Below are 21,834 nucleotides of genomic sequence, written 5' to 3' on the forward strand. Positions count from 1 at the left end.
GCAGGCAGTTAGGAGACTTTTAAAAGATGAGGAGGAACTTAACAAACCAATTAAAACTTGAATAAAAACTTACGTTCTTTCGTGACATTGTGGATGAAATTTGTATGCGTTTTCTTACTAGAAGCTAACTTTAATTCGTGTTCACTTTCAAGCTTCAATCCCAGGAGCGACGAAAAGCTCGCACCAAAGGAAACTGATAAAAAATTAAATTAAAACTTCAAGAAAAAATATCCTGCACCCTTTGCGTAACATTAAAATAAACATCCACAGCTGTGTACTTAACAGAAAGCCACAAACGATAGAACCCATAAACTGGAGCACCAATAAAAAAAACTGCACGAATCAGTATAACAAAAATACAAGTAATTCCTGTTACAGCAAAGCTCCATCAGATTAATGTCGAATTAACTTCTAAACCAACCCCCAAACTCTCATCATTAGCACAGACATTCTCAATTATCTGAAATTCCAATTCCTCCTCTATCTCACACTTTCCAAAATCTCCGCTAAACTAAATAATCACCCTTATTCCTCAACGAAGCCCTTCGAGACACGAACCAAAGAACTTGGCGATCCTTCTAAGTTCCAAGCTCCCTATCGATCCGGAATCTCGATCGTCCTTACTCTGTCCGCGATATCCCTGGAGCGGTGGCATCCTCTCTTCAGCAGATCCATTCATAACCGGAATCGCGTCCCTGGTGGCGCGTTTTTCATCCCCGGTGCGCGGAGGTTCGGGGAGATGGTGCTCCGCAGACTTGCTCGCCGAGTTTTCCCGCGACTTTCGGCCGAGTTTTCACGCGGCACCTGTTCGCAAGGTGGTCGAGCACGTAGTTGCGATCGCGAGGATGCCCGGAGTCCCTCGGGACTCCCGGGAGGGCCGAGAGGATCGTCGTGGACGCGTCGCGAGCGAGGAGCGCACTGAGGATCCGGGCGCACCGTGCCGCTGCACCCGTGCATGCGCGTTCCGCGTGCGGAATTCATCCCCCGATACCCCCTCTGTATTCGGCTTTTTCGGTGCCCACCACCCTCCAGTCATCCCTCCACGCTTCCACACTGTATTTCCCTTCTCGCCCTCCTTTTTTCTTTTTTTTTCTTTCTCGGGGGCTTCCTTTCAGTGCCCGCTCGTGATTCAGTAGACTTCGATGGCTTTCGTCTCGTTCAGTGCTGCACAGTGACTGTGGACTTCCCTTTAACCCTCGGCTGGTGCAATCAGAGGGCACGCGTTACTTAGTTTTCGTGTTATGGAGCGTAACAACGTAATTATGTTGTAGTATCGCATTTGTGAAGATGAACTTCTTTGTTTACGGTGGGGATACAATAAGAATTTGTTAAAGGAAAATGTCAGAAATTTAGAAGAATAAAATCGTTAGAAAGCACAAAATATTTTCATTCAAACTTCCCTACACGAAATGGCAATTTCATACGAATCAATGTAGTACTTTGATTGGGTAGATTATGTGCCGCGTCTGACCAAGCACCGCCCTGTTCCACTTGTTTCGCGTTCTCATTAGAGTCTGCCCTACGGTAGCCGTTCGGCAGAAGCCGATCTCCTCTCTCGGTCCGCCGAAGGCACCACCCTCCTTCACTCGCCCTCACGGAGCCCCCTTCAGCCACCGCTGAACTTCAAGTTCCACCGAATTCCGAAGACAAACACAACTGTACGCGTAGCTGGTAAATCGGTTAATTGAACGTCGACCACTACAACGGTGCCGTCACTTCGGAATATTATTGCTCCCAGCCGCCGTTAAAATCACAAAAACTCAATTATCGGGTAGCTCGGGGTGTCGGAGCCCTTCGTATCAAGTTTCCATCGTCCCTTCGCGACAACTTCTCCCTCCACCCTTCGATTCCCGTCGCTCAGTCACCATCGCGGCCCCCTTTCCCACCTTGCCCTCGTCGTTATTTATTTTCCCCTCCACATCGATCCTTCTATCTCCATTTCCTCCCCGCTCCCTCCCTGCTGTTCGTTTTGTCACTTTCCGTATTTCTTCGCGCGCTCGTCCACCGCGGTTACCGTCTTCGCCTTCCTAATCCCCTTCCCGCATCCCATTCCTCCCCTTTAACCGACCCTCTGCCTCTAAGCCCACCCCTCCTTCCGTTCCTGCTGCAACTCCCCCGCACCTTCGTCCCACGCGTTCACGCGCGTTCACGAACTCGCCCCTGTTCCTCGCCGATGTTCTCGAAGCAACGCAAATGGAGCCGCGCTCATATTTGCCAGCTGACGCCAGGCAAACACGCGCTGGATCGCGCATCGAGGATCGTTCGCGTGGAATTCTGTTGGAACAACTATTCCCCGTCCCACACGAGGATTTCTGGGACAGACGTCGCGAGGGAATCGCGAGAAAGCTGGATGATTATGGGAGATAAATGTTTACGACGCTCAGCAACTGATCTTGAGGATCTGGTCCCGGGATGCGTGGAGAGCTTAGTGGATTGCAAGGGAAGGTGGGAAAGTAACGAAGAAGCAGGTAGAAAAGGAGAAAAATAGGGGAGGAAAGTTCGATGGCGGCTTTGCTCGAGGAACTTTCCAGAACGGCCAATGGCTGCTGAAGAGGATATGCCAAAGGTCCTTTAAGGGCGGGTGAAGATGGCGAGCGACATAAATTATCTACTTTTCATTATCTTAAAAAGTTTCAGGATTTCAGTGTCAAAGAGTGTAACGCTGGCTCGTGGCAAAAATTTCGTATAAATTCCTCCTTAGGAGCTACGAAATTTATGTTTATGGCTGGAAGGGATATCCCACGGTGTCCCCTTAAATTACCGTGGAATCGGAAGGACTTGGAGGGAAAAGTTAAGGACAGCGATACGAGTATTTCTTTCACGTTTCCCATTTGTCCCCCCTCCCAATTCTATATCGCATCTGAATCTCTGCAAGCTCCAACCCCGTTTCATTAAACGAAACCAACACAGAGTCACGGAACACTCGATACTGCCCTTCAACATTCAAGCTAGCTACTCTGAAACGACAAAATCTCGCCGCAACGAATCAAACTCTACCGCGACAACATTCGCCGAACCAAGCACCCCAACATCTCCGTTTCCAAACGCTCCCCAACCAGTTGCTGGGACGCCGTTGAAACGCCGATCAATTTCCCTTTTTCGAGCGGGCGGTGCGCGATCCTCCAATCAAGCTTCGGTTACATAATTACGTCTGCGCGCATTGTGCCGTTTCACCTTCGACTCGGGCGCGACACGGTCATTCAAATTCCCGGACATTGAATCTGCCCCTGCGGGCCCCGACGTGGCGCAATTGAAATCCAAACCCTGGACACGTCGTTACCTCCAGCTTAACTCCGTCGAGCAATTACCGGCAGCCTCCAATGGCCGATGTTAATTAAACGCCCGGTGTACGTATCGCGGCGTCATGATTAACGTCGACGTGTGGCGGCACTTTGCTCCGTTCGCCGGCGTATCGCCCGTTGCCCGCTCGATTATTAGTCCCGAGCAGCCCTTTGCTCCGTGTTCGGGCCCACGCTTGGAATTAGTCCACTCGTAACTAACTCGCGTGCGCCGAAACTGCGACGGCCGCGAGTTCCCGCCATAATTAATACGCCGCCCTTTCACGTCGCCTGTGTCGCATGTGCACGCAACGCCCACGCACTCAGTCGATCCTGGCTGAGTGCGCGGATGTTTAACTCTTGCTCAGCGAATATATCATATTAGTTGATATCAGGGCTGGATTAACCAATAAGCAAAATAATCACGTGCTTAGGGCACCAGGAGAAAAGGGGGCACCATAGAAATTTTCTGAATTTTAAAATCTACCGTTTGCTAGAAACCGTTTTTAGTCAGATTATCAGAAATGCCTAAGAAATCGTACAATGCGTTGAAGTGACTACTCTGTGTTAGAGAGCCTCGAAATATTTTAAGCTTAGGGTCCTTAGAAGTCTTAATCCGGACCCGGTTAATATATTAGAATATATTATATTAGTGCCAGTACTTCGAGGAAATAAGAATTTTAGAACATAATAGCGTGGGAAATTCGCTGTGAAAGGTTGCTACGGAAATTTTCTTATTCAAGTTCTGTTAGGGGTCAGTATGGAATCTGAAATGGAAAAGGAATGAAGTGAATTTTCTACTTTTCTGTGCGCTGCGATATGTAACGCAAGGGTAATTGATGGATGATCTGAAAGCGTGGCGATAGGGGTAGAAGGAGGTACTCTAAACGGGAGAATAGTGAGATGAAGCAACTGCGAGAAATATGTAGTCCTCGACCTACTCGCAGCGTTACGTTAATGTCCAAGTTACATACTTGATGTAGGTCGATAAGAGCAGCGCTGATAAACATGGCGTCGAGTCGAACGCGATAAAGGGCTGCGAGATTACGCGAACACGGATGATTTTCGTCGGTCGCGTGCGCTCGTGGAAACGCGGCCAGCGCCGTGAGCGCCGCTATTGTTTCCAATGATTAGATCTGTAACGTGATCCGGGATTAATGCTGTACTCTTTTCATTAGCTCGCCGTACAAGCTTCCCTCTTGTACGTATTTTCACGGAGCTTTGCGAGAATAAGGAGGCACCTGTTTCTAAATTGTAAAAGTTGATGTATTTAATTCCCCGCTTGGCTTGAAATGACCACTGTAGTAAATTCGCGCGGTAAATTCTATCGTTAAGTTCCCCTATTTGCGAATGATCCGAAGAGCTCAATCCACTAACCACAAATTCAGAATTTTCAGCTTCGCTCGCTGAATCCATCTCCGTTGCATATTTCCAAGAAAAATTCCCGCAGAATTGCCCGTTGTGCGATAAACTCGCAGCCCCTGAGCCTTTCAATTTCGTCCGAAATGGTTTCGCGATTCTACTTTTCGCGCGTCACTTGCAGCCAGCGTCTGCTCATTTCGCAGACAAGTGCACGCCACTGTCACGGTGTTTTGCAGCGGATCCCTCTCGAAGCCGGGAAAGCCGCCCAGACAGACGATTTGCTCTGTTAATTGGCTCGGAAATCGCGGAATCGCGATCGTCATGGCCCCAGGCGACCCTGGAATTGCCGCGGTTGATCTTCGGAGGCCCCCGTAATGGAGAGGGCGAGCACAATGGCCGAGGAACGAACGGCACAATGAAGTTGTAAAGCTCGGCCAGCCTCCCATTAATCGACTACAATGTTGGTTATTAAGCTGGCCAGTTATTACTTCCTCCTTTGCCTGCGAACTCGCCGACCTTTTATTCCTCCGTGCCCGTCCACCAATTCCCTTTCGGCAACGAGAAGCTCAGCTTTCCCTTACCGGAACGAGGAATTACCCAGTAATTAATCAGTCAATTGCAAACCCCAGATTCAGATAAGGCTTATGAGCAGCCGACGTGCAATTTTCAATCGAATCTTCTTTCTATGGAAAGAAGATTCGATTGAAAGTTGCACGTCGACTGCAGTCCGCAACACGGTGCAAGTTCCTTTCGCGTTTCAACCGGGAAATAGGTAATTCTATCACCTAAAGACGAAGTATCCACAGAATACTCATGCAACATCTTTGACTCGGAAGAATTCGCCACCTCCGGTCCAAAGGCCACTTAAAACAGTAATTCTGGTGCGAGCGATTAAAACGAAGCTTCCAGGGGAAAAAGGGCTACGCGCAAAGTCCTCGCGCAATTTTGAGAATGCAGTTTCCTGCGGGTGGGACAAAGGGGGAGCTACGAGGCTGTTCCGCGAAATTCGGCGTAGGGCACGGGGGTTTGAACGACTGGCGGAGGACGAAATGCCTGCTGCAGGAGTTTATCGCGATACGGTGGGCGCGTATATTGCGGCGGTGCATACAGTATGCAGGACTTAAGTGCAGCTCGCAAGGCCTGGCCACTTAACAAGGCATTATTAACTGCGGAACGTCTGCGGAGAAGTTGCCGGAGCCACGGTCGCGAGATTTTCGCCGTGCAGTTGGCCTTAATAATGGCGTTTGTTTCGTTTTATACGAGCGACACGGCAAGACCGCGGATTTCGCGCAACTTCCGAGTGCGGTTAGCCCCTCGCGACTCGCGGAACGCGTGCATGCATGAGAATTAATGAGAATGCATGGGAATTCGTGGGGATCCGTAGGAATACAGCTGGGACTTTCTGAAGGATAAGGGAAAAGCCAGTCGTTTCTTATCCATAGATTGAATCAGCGTTGGGTATTCTTTGATTATACTGCGAGCTCAATATTGACATAGAAATGAGGTGTTAGTCTCCGAGAACTTTGTCGAAAGTGGTGGATGACCAGCTGCCTAATCTTCGGCAGAAATAAATCGCCATCTTTTGGGTCATAACTGGAGCACCTTCCTATGCTCTATCGGAACGTCCAATTTATTCTTCCTCCCCGTGGTCGAACTTCCATTAAATTTAATTAATGTAATCGGCTGCCGAGTGGAAATTAATTAAATTAACGGTTGATTAAATTGATCGCGACACGCTGCGCATATGGGACGAACGGCTCGGGGCTGTTGCCATTTTTTGTCCTCGTCGCTCCAGGGGTAAAAGTAATTTTTTGGAAAAGAACTTCCTTTACAGTTGGATCGAGTTTTTTAAATATCAGGAAGGTGGACGATGGTTCCTCAGGCGGCTACTATTCCTTAGCAGAGGATCCTAAGCGATGCATCCCTGGAGATTACGAAATATCATTTCTAGGAACTCGGGAATCCTTTAATCTTTCGACAGGATTAAAATTCCCCGTAAGTTTATCTGTGTAAATGAAGTATCTTCCTCCTTCCCTCGTTGTTAAAAAATACCTCCATCCCTCCAAGAAAATACCCACTTGCCCTTCCATCGTTGATTCAGCAACGCAGATCGTACAGTATTAGAATTTATGAAGCGCGAAAGATTGGCAAGCTGCATTACGAGAGGAATACGAGAGCATAGGAAGCTGCACGCGCGAGCAGGCGACCAATCGCGCGGCGCCCATTGCCGTTTGGCCATTGACAAATATTGACATTCGAGCGACGTCCCGTGTTAGGGCCACGTACCAGCTATCTCGAGTCAATTGGGTTAATTGAATTGCAGGCCGCCGCTCGGAAACGCGTCCAGAACAATCCGCAAATTGTGGAAAGCGCGTCCATTCGACCGATTTTTCACGCCACCGGGACACCTTCGCGTGTCGACAGATCGCGAGAGATTGAAGCAGATCAATGGAATCGGGACCAACTACTTAAGAATGCTGCACACTTCCAACTGTTAAAGAACGAGAAGGAAATACCTAACAGCACCATAACTGCCAAAATTATCCTTTGTCACGGAACACTTGAGAAAAACAGGGAATAAGAAACTGTAAAAGTATAAGGTGAATATTTTCGCGCAGTAGTGTAGCCGCTTGGAGGGTCGCGGAGATCAGGCGTTAAAGCTTGAAAAGTTCGGAAACGGTGGGGCAGGCGTACGGCTGCCGTGACCTTTATGTAATTTCCCAAGTTCCCTCGGCAAGCGGGAGTTTTCGCATTTCCCGAGCGATTATCTGGCGCGTCGAGGGACTGGCGACTGGGTTTCTTTCATTCGACGGTTAGCGCCCGCCTCGCCCATGAGAGCGCCCTTCAAACTGTCCCTAATCAAAGGGACGAAGGAAGAGGAACGAAACCGCGGTCCCGTTGCTACTCCGCGCGGATGCAACTCGCCGTGTAACTCAATTACACCAGCCGACAAGGCGTTCGTTAAAGAATCATTGTTATCGCGAGCTCCGTTTTCGAATCTGCGTCGCGCTACTCTGAAATCAGGATCGAGAAAGTTCAGGGGGCCCAGAGGAAGGGAGGACTGCACAATGCCTGCGTGGAAAACGGTCGAGCTGCGATTGATTTTGTCCCCGCGTTTAATTAACGAAAACATCGAGTCTCCAGCGAGGCGATATCGCTCGCTTTCCCTCTTCATTCGGTACACGTGTCCGCGGTAATGTTTGAGCACGCGGAATGCAATCCGTACGGTCGGTATTGACTTTAATAAGCCTCATTGACATTCAGCGATCGCGTGCTCCCCCGCCAACCCCTTCGCCGCCGGCAGCGCACGATTTTCTCGCTCGTTGCTGCGACTTTCCGCCGACAGTCATCAGCGCGGCAAAGAGAAGCCGGGCTTAATTACCGATTGTCGCGACACAGCGATCCCACCATTCATCCACGTACAAAGTGGCAAATTGCTGATTCGCTGGCTTCGCGGAGCCTGGATAACGCCCACGCCACCGACTGGCTCGCCGCCTATATCTACCTTGTAATTAATTTCGTAGTTTCTCGAGGGTGCACCTAGCAAGCCCAGAACCGTGGCTCCTACCACGATCTCTTTCCAATACATCGCGAGCGGAGTGGACAGGAGAAAGCATTTTCGTTCCAGGAACAATTCGTTTTACGCTAAATAAGCCTGCCTTATTAAACGCCCACGCGCGGAACAGTCGAGGCTCGCGATTTCGAGGACCCTCGTACCCGTCGATGTTTTCCAACTAGCAGCTAGCTATTCTATTATCCCCGCTGGCGGAGCACAGATTCTCATCACGAGCAAATTCCTCGGATTCCCGGATGGAATCAACCCCCCTCCCCCCTCTGTCTGTTTAATCAGATACGAGCGCCATTACGGTTCGTTATCCAGCGGCGAGCATAATGCACGATGGAAAAGACGGTGGCTTTGGTTGACGACGTTAACGCGGCCCATCGCGCGATAAACCGTAACGAAGTGAACGAGCGTAATCGCTTTGGTCGCGCGCGCGAGCTAATTACGGCACCCCCGTCCGCGCGATAACGTTGTCATTAATTGCGTTTCGGGGCGACGACGCGGGGTCGCGACATTTGCCGCTGGAATTCGACCAGCGAACGATTAATCGCGACTCGTTGGAAGCCCACCCACCGGCCGGGCTGCAGGAAGTAATAAACACGGCTGGTCGGCGAAAAGTAAACCCCGGAATCGAAGCAACACGCTCCTTTCACCACCGTGGGCGGCTGCTTTGCGCGGCGAAATTCGTTCTCCACTGGCGAAACTGTCGGTTGCTTTCGAAGGGACGAAGGGATTTGACAAACTAGTGGTGGGTGGGTCCGTGACGTCTGAACGAGCGCGGAGCCGTCGACGCGCGAATGGAGAGGGTTTCGGGGCTCGCTGGGACGCGAGATTCGTGGCGGCTGTTATAGAAAACGGGGAGTAAAGCGAGCCGCCTTCGGTTTATCCGGAATTCTGTTTCCCTGCGGATTCGCTCGTCCAGCGCGTTCCCGCCGGCATTAATAATTAGCCTAATGACGAAAGCCACCCCATCGGGTCTGACGCGACGCTTACACGGCAAACAGACGGCGAATTCGGCCGACTGGTCGCGTTATTTCCGACGAATTACGCTGTTTGATCGCAGCCTGGAAACGTTTACGAAGGCTGGCCGCTGGTCGTTTTACACGTCGCGCCGTTTTCAACGGGCGTCCCCTGCCAATATCCGGCGATTACATGGCCGTGGTTTAAGATTAACTAACCGAAACACGACCCCGACACGTTTCGTCGTCGCACGGCTGTCCTCGATGGACGACGCGTTTGTTTCACCCTCGCCTGTGCTTCCTGCGCTGCGCGCGTGGACGTTCGCGGACCTGTTTGCTCTTCGGTGACTGTGCTCGATAGCACAGGGGCGCACCAAGCTGCACCAGCTTTTTCTTCATCCCCCAGAGCCTCTATTCTAATCTTCGAGCATCACTTCTGGCCACCAACTACTGTGTACATTGGTAGGTCTGATACACAAAGTTGCAGTACCTGTCTGGCCGAGTTTATTATACAGCTGCCGGCTCGCTGCGGAATTATACAGCGGCATGTTGGAATTGTAAATATCGGGGGATCGCAATTATTCCATGTCAGCGGGTATACGCGACTCGCGTTAAAACAGAGAGACGCTGAGTTAAATATCGCGTTGAAGCGAGCGGAGCCAGGGACGTTGATAAATATTTGTGATTCGACGGATATTTGCGCTGCGGAATTGAAAGTTTGTAAATATCATTACATGCTTCATGTCGATTCTTAATTACAATCCCCTTCTGCCTTTGTTGCTCTCCAGCGGGGCAGACGCGAGTACGTCGTTGGTGGCGAGATGAAAAATACTCGAAACACTTTGTGTAACCACTAGAGGAAACAGAAGCTGCCGCTTCGTCGCGAAAGTGCTCGTTCCATCCACTTGAACCGAGAAACCCCATAAAGCAACCCTTAGCGCTCCATTCGGCTAAGTTTGCGGCAACATGGGAGCTCCTCCAGCGGGCGAAACTCTGGCTGGTATCGCAGCGAGCCAGCGTCTAGCCTAGTTTCCAATGGACTCGGTGCATCGGCGATACGAGTTATCGATTGTACGCGGGGAATCGAATCACGGCGCCGGGAAGGGAGCCCCGCAGGTGCACGCGAAAAGGGCCGCGAGGAATTCTGCCGAGAAGGGAAGGCACGAAAACCGGCCAAGAGGGAGGTTGATCCGCTTCGGCTCGCGGGCCCATTGTTTCCGGGACAAAAGGGAGGGCAGGTTGACGGTAGAAGACACTCTTGTCCCGTGGAGTCCATTGTTCCGCGGTTGGATCGCGAAGACGCCAGCCTCTCAAAAACTGCGGCGAGGGACGCCCTCGAAAACGCTCGCCACTTCGAGTGCGCCAAGCTCCAGAAACATTTTCGCGCCTACCTGTGCTAGAGCTTCGATTTTCTCCCTTCGGGGATTCGAGTGTGGGCTAGTAATCTCTGCGTCTAATTATCTCTGAAGCTCTCATACTTGGGGAACAATATTTCTAACGCCAGATGATAAGAAGAATAAAACATTTGAAGTGGAAGTTCCTCTGACTACCATAAAGCCCACTAATTATTTACAATCCCAGAATCAGCGTAACTAGAAATCGAAGCAGGCGAAAATGATAGCGACGACAGTGACGACGGTCGAACGATGCCACCCCAGGATATTCCAAAACTTGGTGACAACGCTCCGCGGCGGAGCAGAAAGGGGAGCGAGGTCTGATCGAAGATTCGCTGGAAACGCCACGAGTGATCCGCCTCGTGAGACGTATTAACCGCGAAATAAGGGGGCGAAACTTCTCGCGTCGCTTTATCTCCCGACATAGGAGGATGTGTCGCGAGGGAGGCAGCCGAAGGTAGCAAACCGAGCTGCGTTGAAAGGTGACGGCGAGAAGTTCCGCGTGTAATCGGGATCAGGACGTTTAGGCTGCGGCTTTCAGCGACTAGCCGACAAACTTTGATTCATCCCCTGCCCCATCCCCGAGGATTATCCTGAGCCTTAGGGTCGTAAAATTCGGCCGACGACTTCACCATGCACGAGTTTCCTCACACTTTTTCCGCCATCCTTTCCTTGCACGAGGATTTGCCCGAGTTTAAACATCGCGGAGAGCGCGAGGTGTTCCAGGCACCTTACTCGAATGCGAATGGATTAGTGGTAGCTGCAAGAATCGAGAAAGTCTGCGGAGGGATACAGAACGAGGGACTAGGACAAATCGCTCGGAGATCCTTCTCCAGATTATCAGAATCTGACCTGCATTCGTCTGAACACGTACGATCCGTTTCTCCTAACCACGCTGCCACACTGCATCATCATTTCAGAATAGACGTTGATTCTCTTACGTCGTTTCGACAGAGAGACACTAAACCCGCTTTTCTGCCATGAAAATTCCAGTACGCACCCCTCTTGGTGCGAAGCCCTGAATTCAAAATACTATCGCTAGACTATCAGCCTCCAGCCTGCAGAAAGACAGAATAGATACACCACTCTCGACTATTACAAGCGTCTCTCTTGGAAGTTCAATGGAGCCGATCGATCCGTCCGATCGTGGCCAACGTGACTCGAACGATATCGAACGAATTAACGAATCGATCCTCTCCCATCCATGCCGTTTTGCATAACGACACCGATGGCCATTACAGAGGGATTAAGTGGCACGGCTGTTGACGATACGCCGACGAATCAGCGGTACTTTTAACGCGACCGTAATCGCATTATCCGTGGAGAGCAGGATCGGAAGGTCGGGGCAGCTCATTAAACGGGGCTTCCTTTCGCGGATAAAACAACCCCCGAGCACGGAGCACCGCTGCAGAGGGATCAGCGGAAGGAGTTGCAATAAAATGACGATCCCGTGTTGCGCACTCGAGCGTGATACATTCCGCGCGTATTTTTGCAAGCTCGACCATGGAATGCCGCGGACGAGATATTCCTGAAGCTGCTGGGAAATGGGGGTCGACAGCATTCCAGATCGCGCTGCCGTGTACAAGAAAAGCTGCAGGGCTTGTACACCCCCTTTTCCTCGAGATCGATCCTCCGTGCTCTCGACCAGACTCGCGGATTCGTTCTCAACGATGCTCCGAATTAACGTCGTTAGGCACTTGGAATTCCGTGGATCTTTGCACCAGCGAGTTGGGCTTGATTTCGAGGAGTGTTCTCGATGTTTTATTTAGACAGAGTGGGGTAGCGTGCGATGCTCGAGGTGCGAGTTGTTTTTGGACTCCGAAGGATCCATTCTGCCTCGAGTGCTCGCAATAAAGTTGCAATATTTAAAGGGAAAGTGGTCCCTGGGGTCGTGCGAGTGATTCTTATATCCGACGGAAGGGTAGACACTAATGAATTCGTATTGTAAAAGGACTTACCGAGGCAGGCTTTCATTGAACTCGTATCCCTGGGACGGCGGGACAGGATAATCCTCCAGTGATCGGGAGAAACGTCCACAACTTGACCTTCTCGTGTGGTCAGGGATCTGAAAGGAGATTAAGAGATCTGATTAAATCGAGAAATTCAATTTCCTAGATGGGGGCGGTTTCATTTTTCCAAAGATCTCGATCGTTTCGCTCGCAGCGGGGCCAAAGTTCAGCTTTCCTATCCCATTTGCAGTACGTTCTCGTGGAACGACGGATTTACTAAGGAAAACGCGGGGGACAAGTAGGGACGCAATAACGCGAAAGATCGTAACAACGCGTAACGCGAAAGGGTTGCAAATGTTAGCGCAAGCGAAATTGGATGTCAGGGCGGTGGAGTAGCTGGGTTGTTTTTAGATCGTAAGGAAATTAACGGCGCAGAAACGACGGTACGCTAGTCCCACGCGACGTCATCTTCGATTAATAAAGACGATAAACTGGTATTGTTCGGGGGGGTTGATGTTCGTGACTCCGCGCGAAAAAGTCCAAGTCATCGCGGCACGATGATTTTCTATTTTCGTCCGTGGCGAGCCCCATCCGGCCACTTCGACTGAAACCGAAGGACGCTGGAGTACTACTTCCGTAGGCAGTTTCTTAGAGAGGGAAACTAATTGGTTATAAAATGGCCTGCCACGGCTTGGCCTTGCAAAGTCGCGTGCTAAGCACCCTCGATTTCCGACTCCTTGGCTTCGTGCGCGCACGATAGACTACGGCGAAACCCTCTCACCTTGTTCCCGCGCTGGCTAACAACACCGACACGGATCGGGCCCGCGATACTGCCATTGTTTTCGGTGCACCGTTGCTTCGACAGCTCGGACTTGGTCGTTAACATGCAGGGAGATAGGGGGCAGATGGCAATTCCAATCGATCAGGCGTCACGGGACTTGGGGATTTGGAGATTTCGGAGCTGAGATACTCGGGGACTTGAGAATTCGGGGGCTTAAGTGTTTAGAAATTTAGAGATTTGAGGGGTGTAGAGATTTAGGGACTTAGGAATTAAAGAGCTTAGGGACTCGAGGACTTGGAAATTTGGTAGCTGAAAGACTCGGGGACTTGAGAATTCGGGGGCTTAAAAGTTTAGAAACTTGGGTACTTTGGGACTTAGGAATTCGAGAGCTTAGGGACTTGGGGGCTTAGAGACTCGGGAACTTAGGAATACGGAGGCTAATAGACTTGGAAACTTAGGGATTCGAGAGCTTTGAGATTGGGAAGCTTGAGGGTTTAAAAGCTTGGAAACTCGAGAGCTTAGAGATTTAGAGACTTGCGGATCATTGACAGAGATAAACTCCCCTCGCCAAAATATCCTCCAAATTAGGACCACGATTTCTAAATTCCAGCGCAAGAACCGGGCGCCTCAGCATTTCAGCTGCCCTCCCCTTTTCGGTGCACGCAGAAGACAATCGCGGGGAAGACGCGTTCCCCAGTATCGACGACACGTAAAATATTTATCGAGTGTAATCGTGGCACGGCAAACAAGGAAGCCGGAAATTGCAGAGGAAATAGACGCGGAGTCGCTACCTCTGCGAAAAGGGGAAGATCAAAAGACACGTTCTGCAAACTCTTTCCCCTGGACGGTCGCCGACAGTCTCGTAAATTAGAGACCGAACGGGGTGTTTACCTGCCCGGAATTCCCAATCGTTCCTTGCATGCTTGAAGAATGTTTGCCTGTATATAAGAGTACCGTCGTTTCCAGCTTCTGCCGCTCCAACTTTTACGACGCTGATATCGACTTTCCTGCCATTTCGATCCGCCTACGCACGCGATCTCCCCAAACCACGAAGGCTGATCCGAAAGACGCTAATAAATATTCACCCACCCCCTCGCAAGCTCTCCAAAACTCAGGCAACTAGCAAGTAACAATACTCAGCGAAGCCCTCCAAGCGAAGCTTATCACCTAAAACAAGATCGACGTGGAATCAGGGACCCAGACCAACAATCTTGCACGCGGGGGAAACCGAGAGGTGCTCCACGAGATTCCTCGAATTTCTCATTCGACTAATTTCACCCTTAATTAACAGTGTGGATTCCAGTGTGAACCGGTCACTCCGCTAGAGGATAGTGCGAGCTGTACGGCCACCCTCACGGCAGAAATTCATCAATCTCTTTGTGGAAAGCTGCTCAGCACGCTGAAGGGGATTTGCCTGCTGGCTAACAGCCCGTTACGTTCCCTTTACCCACAATTTCGAGGCGAATAGGGCCGTGTACGATACTGGAGGCATAATTGTCCGCGGACGTTCCCATCGATTGGTCCTTCGACCGAGGGAAGCTAAAGAGGCACGGACAGGAGGGAAAAGGCGACAAAGAAGAGGATTATCGTATTATTATTAGCCCCGCCGCCTCGAGGCCCTCTGCCCAGTTATCGTCGAGATATCTAGACGTCGCTGACGGTGAAACAATAACTGGCGAAACGCACCAGCTTCCAGCTGCGACAGAAAATTTGAGAAAGAGGAGGAATATATCGTACCTTTAAAAAATATCGAAGGGTCAGATGCGCGCATAATTAGTGGAGGAAGTGGAAGAACATCGACGGGCAGCGCTTCAAGTTAGGTCGTTGCGTCAACGTTGCCCACGTGTTTGGAATCCTGTGACTCTAGAGCAGCGCCAGGGGCGATATGGGAAAGGGAGGCTTCACCCACGCGGTAGTCCCGTGACTGGCAGCGCGACTTCAATAAATTACGGGCTGCCGTGGAAAAAGAAAAGCAGATCTCTACGTTTCGTTTAACAGCCATTCATTAGTCACCGCCCACGCGGCTGCAGCGTTTCAGCCGCTGTGGGCGGAATTAAAATCGAAATCAACGCGGAGCAAAGCAACCCTCCCGAACTGGCCAGACGCGTCGACCAAGGGGCAACTCTGCGAGTTCGGCGCACAACTTCCGGGGGTGTTCTCCAGTTTCAAAGTTCGAAGTTCGAGAGCCCATGGGAGTTACAAAGTTCAAAGGTCCTGGCGACTGGGGGGGGGGGGATGGAAACTTTATGTTTTTCCGCGATCCACAGCTGGTTGCTTGACCAGCGGAGGTGGCGCACGTTTGGTTCTTGAAACAACTGGTGTGTGTTCTTCAAAGGTTAACAGAGACGTAAAGTTCAGTAGCCTGGTTAGAAGAGCACTGAAGCAACAGAGTACAGAGGTTCTACGTCCCCCGGAAGGGAGAATCAAGTCAAATTACGATCGTCCGGTAGATATGGGGAGGAAGGAGATTGGAAGGGTGATTAGATCCCGAAGAATCTGGTAATCCATCTTCCACGACGCTGAAGGAGATGAATCGTGCGGCCGCCAGTTCCCGAAATCGCCATTCACTGTGTTGGGGGGTAGGAGAGGCTTGAAGGGTCAAAGGTGCTTGATCCCAGCGATCGCGGAACGGAAAAGCCTCGATGATAAACTTCCCCTGAATTCCAACGTCGCCATTCGTATCACGCGATTAAACGGAACAGGCCTCGTGTATCACCGCCGTGTCCACGAAGGGGGTTGTTCGTTACGATCGCAGTTATCACCCTCGAGCGTTGGGAACGCGTTGACCGCAGAATTAATCGTCCCGCCTTGAGTAACAGCTCGATGGGAACTGACCTGGTAACCGCGTTTAAACGCATCGCCAAAAGAGTGAAGGAAACACAACAGAACCTGCTCTTCACCCCTTATTCTTTGATGCTCTGTTTGCGCAAAGTTCCCAGCAAGCTTACAGGAAGACGATCGTTCGCAGAAGCGGTCGATTCTCGAGGAGAAAGAAGCGCGTCAGCCCGTGGACGATCCTTGAAAACCCACCCCCCTGCCATCGCCCCAGGAACGACTTGGAGAAAGAGTTGGAGATGATCGGCCGTCGATAAGTTCGATAATCCGAGGCGTCAGACGCCAACTTCTCGCCTACTTGCTTAAGGGGTCATGCCTAGTTGACAGGCGAAAAAAAACGTAATTTTCGGGAATTTTTGGTGGAAAATCTAAAGTATATTTTTTACAACTATTTGCTTATTTTAAAAGTACATATATTCAGAAACTCCCAGTAATTTTGTTATAGGAAAATATTAAAAAATGAACGAATAACAGCCACTCTCCCGGAAGCTATTTTTTTTAGGTGAGCACGATTTCTCCGTTCGTGAATGAAGGATTTTTGTTTTTGATGAAAACTCTATTTTTAATTCACGAAAGACGAACAATTCAGACATTGAAAAATCATGATTTTGCGTTAAACGGTCGCCATTTTGTCCGAAATCATTTTTTCGAAAAATTCTACTCATACATTAATAGAATCTTTTTCACTTTCTGAATTCAGATGATCCGGCTCGGAAAAATCGTTCTCCACGCGCAGCGCCATTATAAAAACAGCTTCCACGAGACTGACTGTTATTCCTTCGTTATTTAATATTCTCCTATAACAAAATTACTGACGGTTACTGGATATATGTACTTCTAAAATAGAGGAACAGTTGTAAGAAACACACATCACATTTTTCACAAAAAAATCCCGAAAATGACGTTCTTTTTCGTCTGCCAACTAGGCATGACCCCTTAACGAGAGTAAAGTGGGCCACAGAGGTGTTCGTTCGACTGTGCATTCGACACGAAGCCACCACGGTTGCTCCACACCGAGTCACCCCTTCAACACGCCTCTTCCATCCCTTCCAAGGGCGTCTTCGGTGTGCTCGGCGAATTTATCCCATGTATTCAGCGAGCCAGCCACGACATCGATGCAGCTGCAATTACACTGTCGATACGCTCTATTAGCTGACCCCCTCGTCTCCACCCCCTGACTCACGGTCCACTGGCTCTAATTAGCCCCCGGATTCGGCGTCGGGACGTTTCGATTGCACGTCGCGACGAATGATGCCGGATCTCGAGCGGAAACGCTGAAAACGCGCTCCTGGCAGCGGTGATTAATCACCTCGGGTCTCTGCGAGAAGATTTCCAGACCTCCTAGCTGGGGTAGCTTCTTCTTTGCTTGTCTGCACACTTGGATCCATTTCGCGGGGAAAGATTTTCCATGGAAACACCGAGGTGGTGTTAAATTGAAGCCTAGTCGAAATCCGTATGCTTCGGAACCGAGGAATAATAACTTCGGCTTTGACTATCGGGCGTTCGAGATTGTTAGAGACGAAAATATGTAGGAACGTGTAAACCCCGCATATTCCGAGCTCTTCTCGGAATTTACATCGGAGTAATAATCAGAGCAGTGCTTTGTTCGCCGTTATTCCCGGACATCCGGCTGCTTCAAGAGCATCCACGTCGTTACAGTACACGTGAGGAGGCATTAGAATTTATTTGCATACATACAGTGGAAACAGCTTCCCAGATATGAAATTACCTGCGGATGTGTTTCTACACCGTGTTCTACAAATAAGCCCCGTGTTTCGCTGAGAAATGTCATGGTTCACGTCGCAGCGACGCCCTCTCAAAGATAGCGGCACCGTACTTTCCCCGGGACGTCTCAGCGACTCCTCTCCACGTGGAAAGAAAGTCTCTCACAATCTGCTGCCCCTGGTTGCGCCCTTTCATTTTCTTTCTGTTTCGCGACGTGCTCTTCCTTTTTTTTTAAGCCTCCATCTGCTGCACAGCCTTTGTTTGCTGTAGACAGTGTAGAGTGTAGACCCTCTGCTTCCACTCCACTGTTTTCCTTGGAACTCCAAGTTCGTTTTCTATATTTCCTCTTCATTCGAGCTTCGGACGTGTTTTTCCCGTCTTAGTCTACCCTCTGCTGCTCATATTTGCCACTTTCTTTTAGCACTGGTCTTCTTTAATATTTGTCAACGTACCTTCCCTCTCAGCTCTCCCATTTCCACGGGTTCTCTGTTTCCTGAGACGTTGCTCTTGCATTTCGTTTATCTCTTCCGTCTGTTTGCCTCCTCCCTCTTTGTACCCTTTCGCCGTGTCATCTGCCCTGCATGTCGAGCTCTGTCTCTGCTGTTTCCAATTCCTCTGTGCCTTTTTCCGCTGCGGCTTCCCTCTGGACTGTTCCATTTCCTCCAATACTGGTCCCTTTGAAACCCCCGTTTTCGTGCTTCCCAGCATCCCCGTGCGATATATATCTCTCTCTCTCTCTCTCTCTCTCTGTGCTTTTCCCGATTCCCCTGCTCTCTCTGCCCTCTGTCACTCGAGACAATTTCTTTGATAACTGATTTTTGTCGATATATTCCTGTCGGCCGCAGTAATAACGAAACCATCCTCGTCGCGAGGTGAACTAATCTTGCTTTGAATTGATAGCGTGATATTCCTGCCTGCGAGACAAAATAATGGAGGCGCACCGACAGCCTGGGAGACGAGACTGCCACCCTGCTGCAGAATTGCATCCACGCATATTTCTTCGACAAGTAAACAGGGACAGTAAACACGCCGAGCACCATAACTTCTCGGTGATTGTACTTTATGGCCGTCACATGCGTCTCGTGGGCGCGTTAGCCTGGGTCCTTTGGACGTTCCAACGAGATGGATGTGGCTCCAGCAATTGCTGACGAATTCGCGGCGTCCACTCTTTCAGAATCGAACCTCTGTTATGAAATCTTTTAGTCGACACTACTACGACGAAATACGGAGTAAAGTTCTTCGAGCTTCGCAGAGCGTTCCGTGACCTTAGGGGATTCGTGGAACATCACGGTGGAAAGAATAGCGCGTATTTAATAATAATTGAAGCGTAGAATAAACCAGCTGACGATCTTCGGGTGTAATTAGATTTTCCGCGAAAGAACGGAGCAACAAGTGACAGGCGCGAGGGTCGAAGCTGCGAAGGGAGTTGCTCCTTTCCAGGAGCCTTGCGTAAAGCGTAATAATAGTGGGGTACGTTTCAGTCAAGACACGCTTCCTCGCTCACGTGTACGAAAGGACTCTCTCTCAACGAGCGAAGGAAATCTGCTGGGATGAAAGCGGTGACGGAAACGTCATCGGTGCAAATAACCAGCAACCTCACGCTCTCTCCTGGCGATCGTGGCGCGCGTAAACTCGTTTAGGTTTCAGTGTTCGTGCTGCAAAAGCATCGGTGCGTAAATCACCGGCGGCTCTTGCAAAACGAACGAGGCAGAGCCATCGAGACGGAATTTATGCCCTCGACCCTCCGCCATAACGCAATCGAAGCCAACGGGGATTTCTCCAGAACACATTCGTAGAACGATTTCGTCATCTATAAAATCCGAGAGTTTCTACCTGATCCTTCTTCGAGAATGCAACGTATCTTCAAATGCATCTCCTTAAATTTTTATGGCAGCCCGAAACAGAAGCTCGAGATTCACCCTCGCACCCCTGCGAAGATACCCCTTTACATTAACAAGGTGTTTCGCGAAGGGATGCTTGCTAAGCTACTACAAAAAATGTCTCCACCCATTCCCGAGCACATTTCCCCCCCGGCACGACTTTCCAATAGCGATACCGTAGCTCGACTGTTCCCAGCCACTCCCAGGGTAACTCACCCCCGTAATCACCCCTTCTTCCAGCTGGCAGACCAAACAACCCCCCTCTCGTTCCCCTACGCCACGCAGCGACGTCGTTCGACCGAGAGGATCGGTATCAACCAGAAGAGCACGGCGAAGGAACGATCTAGGAAACCACCCCCGAGGATCTTAACAATGCCCGCGATAACGGTGATAATCGTGAGGGGGAAGCTTGATAACGACTGTATCCGAGACGCGGCTCTTCTTCGATGGAATTACCGTTCGATAATCGCGAAAAGTCAAATGGAACGTAATTCCCTTCCCTTCCTTGCGTGCCACTGGAGATTGCAAATGGAATCCGTCAGCTGTGTACAATTCGAACCGGAGGAAATATTTCGCGAGAGTTAACGAATACACAAAGTCATGTTCCAGGTTGTTTTGCATACCTACTACTTTTTGTTGTGCTGGCAAAGTACGCTATTCTGAGAAGGGGGTGCGAAGCACCAGGCTTAAAATACCCCAAAGTTAAGGGAATTATCAGAGACGATCCCCTCGACGGTCCTAGGCACAACGATGGCCGTGGAGGAAGGTCGAAGAGGATCCCAGTTAGATCATCGCCAAGGGATAAATGGAACGTAATATCGCTGCTACCCTAGACGATGGTTTTGGCCCCTTTTCGACGATGTAAGGAGCGTCGAGACTCGATGTCCCTCGGTGTACGTGATGCTTAATGATTCGTAAGTGAACGGGAGTTCGGAACGGCTGGATGGCCTGGTGGCATTTTGAATTGGCCCGATAAGTCCGCCTGGTAATTTACGATTTACTAGGGGGACGAGGGGGGTGAAATCTCCCGGCGTCTTATTGGAGGCAGACAGTTAGTCTACGAATCGAGACATTTACAACGGGACCTTTCCATTTTCCATTCGAGTGGCCGCGTTTCGAGGCAATTTCTTAGAAGGCTGAAGGAAAAGTCGAGGAGAACGAGGTAGCGGAGTAATGGGAAGCCGAGTGACCCAGCGAATTATGGAACAAAAGTGCAGACGACGAGGCGTAAAAGCAGCGCGTGGGCGTCAGACTCTTTTCAATCGCGAGTTATGGTTGTTATATACTGTGGAGAACAATAGGCGCCTACACCTCGTGAACTAAGTTGTCAAAGACTGGACCACCAGTCGGCGATCCGAATTCTGTACCCCGGGGGAAGGTAGAAGGGAACACGACCCTTAGGATTTCGCTTTTATTTTTGCTCGAGCTCCCCTTGGGCGCGCTCTTTAAATTCCTCCCACGGTTCCTCCGACGCTTTTCCCTCGACACGCTACTTTCAATCGCCCTTGTTACCACTCCTCGCTATTTCTCACCTCCCAAAGGTGCTCCATTGGCAACGAAATTTTTATATCGCGAAGGTGCAAGGTCGTTATCGATATAGGTTCTGATAAGCAGACTTCCTGATAAACATCTGCTCCGTTCTATTATTCCCACCCTGTCCTTCTTCTCGCGATTATTCAGCGGAAGCCCCAGGCATATCGCGTGGCACTTGAATAATTTGTCACTCAGCGTTTCTTTCCACCCCCTGTCCACTGATAATTTATTGGAATCAGTGGTTAATTAGCCGCGATCGTGTTCTCCGTCCCCTTACAACCCTCGCCTTTGACCACGAGCAGATACTTTTTTCTCGTCCTTCCTCGGGGGAGAACGCGTCGTCGGGCGTCGTGTGGCGTCCTCCATCACAGCGCTGGATGTCATCCCTCTTTTAAATGAAACTACGCGTGCCTCTACTTCAACCCCTCGGTCGTAACTCGACTCCCTCTGGATTCGATGATACAGCTAATGGCGCAAGTATGAATGGGCGAGGGGAAAAGCAGCCACCACTCCCTTTTAGAGTATCGATAGAGCATTGCGTGTCACTAATGAATGCAACGCTGCAGCTCGGTTGCC

The 21,834-nt window shown here is 50.2% G+C and overlaps 1 protein-coding gene across 4 annotated transcripts in view; it reads right to left on the reverse strand.

Annotated features, from left to right (window-relative positions):
• The window catches only part of Oamb (Octopamine receptor in mushroom bodies), a 75,685-nt gene that overhangs the window by 19,687 nt on the left and 34,164 nt on the right, over window positions 1-21,834 (reverse strand). Inside the window, exon 2 of one of the 4 annotated variants that reach the window (XM_076821185.1) lies at window positions 12,514-12,620. The gene's annotated coding sequence lies outside the window, so the exon portion shown is untranslated. Of the gene's footprint in view, window positions 1-523; window positions 893-12,513; window positions 12,621-21,834 lie in introns of those variants that run through there. The other 3 variants (XM_076821187.1, XM_076821186.1, XM_076821188.1) reach the window with 3 other exon arrangements.

The sequence above is a fragment of the Andrena cerasifolii genome, chromosome 10, assembly GCF_050908995.1.
Source record: "Andrena cerasifolii isolate SP2316 chromosome 10, iyAndCera1_principal, whole genome shotgun sequence".
Taxonomy (NCBI): Eukaryota; Metazoa; Arthropoda; class Insecta; order Hymenoptera; family Andrenidae; genus Andrena; species Andrena cerasifolii.